This window comes from Leucoraja erinacea, chromosome 8 (genome assembly GCF_028641065.1).
Source record: "Leucoraja erinacea ecotype New England chromosome 8, Leri_hhj_1, whole genome shotgun sequence".
Lineage (NCBI taxonomy): Eukaryota > Metazoa > Chordata > Chondrichthyes > Rajiformes > Rajidae > Leucoraja > Leucoraja erinaceus.
In genome coordinates, this window is record NC_073384.1 from 16,627,524 (window position 1) to 16,633,523 (window position 6,000).

Here is a 6,000-nt window from a genome sequence, read left to right on the forward strand (position 1 = left end):
GTACAGATTTGTAGGCTAATTGGCTTTGGTAAATTTGTAACTTGTTCCAAGTGGATGTAGGATGTTGTTAGTGTACGGGGATCGCTGGTCGGTGCAGACCTGGTGGGCCGAAGGATCTGTTTCTGTGTTGTATCTCTAAACTAAACTAAATATAATTTGCATCAAAAGGGCCTGTCCCACTTGCCGATTTTTTTCGGCGACTGCCAGCATCATTGACTGATGTATCAGGTCAGCAAAAAATACTCGACGTGATGCGGCGTGACACGGTGTGATGACGTATGACGTGGCGGTGACGCGGTGTGATGACGTATGACGCGCGGTGTTTTTTCAAGTGTCGCAACATTTTTTTGTCACCGCTAGATTTTGAAATCCTCAGAATCTTTTGGCGACACTGATATGAAGCCGGCAAATTCGCCAAGTGGGACAGGCCCTTAAGGGTATTTTACATGTGGTTGGATTTTTGGTCCCAAAACTGCTGCCTGCTGTTTTGCCAGACTCGAGCCCTGCCATTAGATGGAGTCATGTGGTGGAGGGTATTGCACTGAGCAGTTCCCTGCAACCTGTTTCTCTCGCGACTCACAGACTTGCCAGCCTCCTGCCACTTTTGCGGGCTGACAGAATCTGTGTACCACGTGTGTATGGAGTGTGTGAGGCTGAAGCCCCTGCTCCATTATATAAAGAGGCTGCACCTTGCCTTCTGGCTGCATTTTTCACCCACCATTCTCATCTTTGGACATCCTGTGCGTAGGGGAGAGGGTAGGGCCGAAGATGTCCTGGCTGGGTTGCTCCTGGGCCTGGCCAAGCTGGCCATCCGCGAGTCACAGCGCCAGTCTGCCCAAGCCGGCTGCCTGTCCCTTTTCCGGGGTTATGTCAGCTCCCGGGGGTTACTAGAGAGGGATTTTGCGCTGTCCACGAGCACCCTGGGGGATTTCCGGGACCGCTGGGCATCGCGGGGGGTTGAATGCTTCCATGCCAAGGATTGTAACATAGTTGTATAGTAGTTTATTTAGTATATTTGTTTGTCTTTTATTATGGTGGTGGGTTCTGTTTTGGTTTTATTGTATTGTATATAATGGTTTAATATTTGAGTAAATAATTTTGATTAAAAATACATTTCTTTTAAATTAGATGGAGTTATTGACAAAGGCCAGGCCTGTGTGTATGGGTCGGACATCACTCTGCAAACGCATGCACCAATGGGAACACGGAATTCCTGGGTGGGTAGCAGTTTTGTGATTTACTTGCTGGAACTCATTGCACACTACTGCACATCACAGACAGTGCAGGGAAACACACCTGACTGAGTATCTTTTGAAACATGCGCCTTGTTAGATGCTAAGGATGACTGCCATTACCCGTGGTTCTTGTCATCGGCACTGTTCCCATTGCTCTGTGACAATCCAATGCTGCAGTAGACTGGAGAGCTGAACCCTGGGCTGAGCTACTGACCACACGTCACCAAGAAATCCCCTGTAATAGAACATAGAATATAGAACCGCTCAGCACAGAAACAGAACCTTCGGGCCACAATGTCCATGTCAAACGTAACAACTATGTTAAACTAATCTTGTCTGCCTGAATCCATACATATCCATTCCCTGCATATCCATGTGCCCATACAATAACCTCCCAAATGCCATTATTTAAGCCATCACATGAGGCAGCGCATTCTAGGTATCCCCCAGAATGTGTAAAAAAAATTGCCGCACACATCTCCTAGTTTAGTTTAGTGACACAATCTGAAAATAGGCCCTTAAGTCCAGCAAGTCCTCTCCAACCATCGAACACCAATACATTAGTTCTATCATACACACACTTGCCCTTGACCAACGTGGTCACAGGGAGATCATACAAATTCCGTACAGTTGGCACCTTTGGTCAGGATCGAACCCGGTCTCTGACACTGTAAAGGGCCTGTCCCACTTTCACGACCTAACTCACAACCTTTTTCACTCGTGGACATTTTTCATCAGGCTAGAAAAACGCCCCGGCCTACTTGATGCCACGAGTACCTACGACTAGCATCACGACCTACCTACGACCTCCTACGACCTCATGACGACCATGCTGCGAGTATAGGTCAAGGGCAAACTCGGCAGAGGTCATGAATTAGGTCGTGAAAGTGGGACAAGCCATTAAGGCGGCAACTCTACCCTTGCGCAACTGTGCCTCCTTTAAACTTTGCCCCACTTGCTTTCAAGCTATACCTTACAGCACCAGAGACCCAGGTTTAATCTTGACTATGGGTGCTGCCTGTATGAAGTTTGTACATTCTCCCTGTGCTCCGGTTTCCTTCGACACTCCAAAGACGTGCAGGTTTGTAGATTAATTGGCTTCTGTAAAATTGTAAATAGTGTGTAGGATAGTGCTAGTGACCAGTGATTGACATGGGCTTGGTGGGACGAAGAGGCTGTTTCCATGCTAAATCTCTATGCCCTCTAGTCTTTGACATTTCTACTCTGGGATAAAAATCTCCACTCTGGGACCAGATACCCTATCAATGCCCCTCAAATCTTTATATTCTTCTATCAGGTTTCCCATCAGCCCTCGTTGCTCTCGACAAAACAGTCCAAGTAATCTCACCTGACTCCCACCCCACCCCACAACACACTGCCAAATCTTCTCACCTGCCTCTGTTACCCCAAGACATTGGAGGAGTCAGTGTGAAGTGTTTGAAGGTGTCCCTTAAAGAGGTAAGGAGGCCGCGAGGTGTGGAGGGAGAATTCCCGGAGCTTCGGTCAAATCGGGAAAACCAGGAATGGAGCAGGGTCGATTTCTTGGAGAGTTAGCAGTCTGGAAAGGCACGTGGAAACGAGGATGTGAATTTAGAGATTGCGGCTTTGGTTAACGGGTTTCCGTGTGGGTTGGAGAGCTCGGGACTGATGTGAAAGTGAGATGGTGTGCGTTATGGTGGGGCAGGAGCGATTTGGAGAGCTTGGGTGGATGGAGATAGTCTGGAGTGGATGGAGATCCTCGTACCTGCCTCTGTCACCTGCAGGCCGGCTGTTCCAACACACTTCCACTGGCTGACAGGTGGCACAGCGGTAAACAACAGAGTTACAAAGTGTTCAATGTAGTCCCAATGGTCCCTCTTCACTGCTGGCTGCCTCCCCTCACAAGGTCCCTCCTTGTTCTCTTGGCGGCACGTCCTCGGCCGACCTCCGGCACCCACCGCCAGCCTGAATAGAAAGAAATGTTTGCACCGGGAGAGGAGGGCAGTAGGGTGGTAGACGTTGGGTAGATGAGTAGATGAGTAAATGAGTGGGGAAGGGGGGGGGTGAAAGTGGTTAACTGAAATATATTTCAGTTTACCAAAGAGCCGTACCAAGTGAAAAGCAACAAGACACACAGCCACATAAAATAAAATTTAACATAAACATCCACCACAGCAGATTCCCCACATTCCACACTGTGGTGGAAGGTAATAAAGTCCAATCTTCTCCCTCTTTATTCTCCCGTGGTCGGGGCTGTCGAACCATTCGCAGTCGGGGCGATCAAAGCTCCTGCAGCCGGCGATCCGAAGCCCTCGCATCGGGGTGATCGAAACTACCTCGTCGGGACGGTTGAAACTCTCCGCGACTTGGAGCTCCCGAATCGGTCTCCAACCGAGGACTGCAGGCTCCACGATATTAAGGCTATGGCCTCTGGTCCTAGACTCTCCCACTAGTGAAAACATCCTCTCCACATCCAGTTTAAACCTTCTCCCTGTGATACTGTGGGTTTTCCCCAGTTCCCTCAAAAATAGCAAAAAGGTGTGAGTAGGTTAACCTTGGAGTCTTAAAAGGGACCCAAACTGAAATGTCACCTATTCCTTTTCTCCAGGGATGCTGCCTGACCGGCTGAGTTACCCCAGCACTTTGTGTCATAAGGTCATCAGTGATAGGAGCAGAATTTAGACCATTTAGCCTATCATGTCTACTCCACCATTCAATCATGGCTGATCTATCTCTCCCTCCTAACCCCATTCTCCTGCCTTCTCTCCATAACCCCTGACACTCGTACTAATCAAGAATCAATCTCTGCCTTAAAAATATCCATTAACTTGGCCTCCACAGCCTTCTGTGGCAAAGAATTCACAGATTCACCACCTTCTGACTAAAGAAATTCCTAATTTCATTCCTAAAGGAGCATCCTTTAATTCTGGGGCTTTGACCTCTAGTCTTAGACTCTCTCACTAGTAGAAACATCCTCTCTAAATCCACTCTATCCAAGCCTTTCATCATTCGGTATGTTTCAATTAGGTCCCCGTCATTCTTCTAAACTCCAGTGATAATAGGCCCAGTGCCATCAAATGCTCATCATATGTTAACCCACTCATTCCTGGGATCATTCTTGTAAACCGCCTCTGGACCCTCTCCAGGGCCAGCACATCATTCCTGAGATATGGTGCCCAGAATTGCTCACATTACTCCAAATGTTGCCTGACCAGTGCCTAACTGAGCCTCAGCATTACATAGAAACATAGAAACATAGAAATTAGGCGCAGGAGTATGCCATTCGACCATTCGAGCCTGCACCGCCATTCAATATGATCATGGCTGATCATCCAACTCAGTATCCCGTACCTGCCTTCTCTCCATACCCTCTGATCCCCTTAGCCACAAGGGCCACATCCAACTCCCTCTTAAATATAGCCAATGAACTGGACTCAACTACCCTCTGTGGCAGAGAGTTCCAGAGATTCACCACTCTCTGTGTGAAAAAAGTTCTCCTCATCTCGGTTTTTAAGGATTTCCCCCTTATCCTTAAGCTGTGACCCCTTGTCCTGGACTTCCCTAACATCGGGAACAATCTTCCTGCATCTAGCCTGTCCAACCCCTTAAGAATTTTGTAAGTTTCTATAAGATCCCCTCTCAATCTTCTAAATTCTAGAGAGTATAAACCAAGTCTATCCAATCTTTCTTCATAAGACAGTCCTGACATCCCAGGAATCAGTCTGGTGAACCTTCTCTGCACTCCCTCTATGGCAATAATGTCCTTCCTCAGATTTGGAGACCAAAACTGTACGCAATACTCCAGGTGTGGTCTCACCAAGACCCTGTACAACTGCAGTAGAACCTCCCTGCTCCTATACTCAAATCCTTTTGCTATGAAAGCCAACATACCATTCGCTTTCTTTACTGCCTGCTGCACCTGCATGCCTACTTTCAATGACTGGTGTACCATGACACCCAGGTCTCGCTGCATCTCCCCCTTTCTTGGTTTTGGTATTCTGGCCCTCTTGCAATAAATGCCAGCAATGTGTTTGCCTTTTTTTACTACCTTCTTTGTGTCCATCTCATAAAATGAGATGTCTAGGCTCATAAAATGCAGCAAATGCATAAAATGCAGCAAACACACCTTAATTAATCAATTTCAACTATATTGGTGTGGGTACTGGTGGGAGGTGGGGCTTTTGTGCCAACACCTAGAGGTTTGGCTCCTCGAGGTACTGAAACAGCCGGCATGTACTTTACTTTACTTTAGAGATACATTGTGGAAACAGGCCATTGATTCCATGCCGACCAGCGATCATCCCATATACTAACACTATCCTACACACTAGGGACAATTTTATAACCTATCAAGGCCAATTAACCTACCAACATGTATGTTTCTGGAGTGTGGGAGGAAACCGGAGCACCCGGAGAAAACCCAAGCGGTCACACGGAAAACGTACAAACTCCGTACAGACAAGCACCAGTAGTCAGGACTGAACCCAGGTCTCTGGGGCTGTACGACAGCAACTCCACCGCTGCACCATTGTGCCGCCCTAAAGCCGGGCATGAAAGCCGCCAGGAATTGAAACATTAAATGTATTTTTTGTGGCCTGGCCTCAGGCAGCAGTTCGATGACTGAAGAGGGAGTGATGACAGCTGATTCAATTACTGGGCAACTCGCTGCAGTAAGTGACTTGTTCCTCTGTCGCTGCCTTTTACTGGAAACGGGAGAGCAGACTGACTGGAATCCCTGGGCTCTCTCCTGCCAGCAATGAGATCAGCCACATCACCGGGTCTGCTG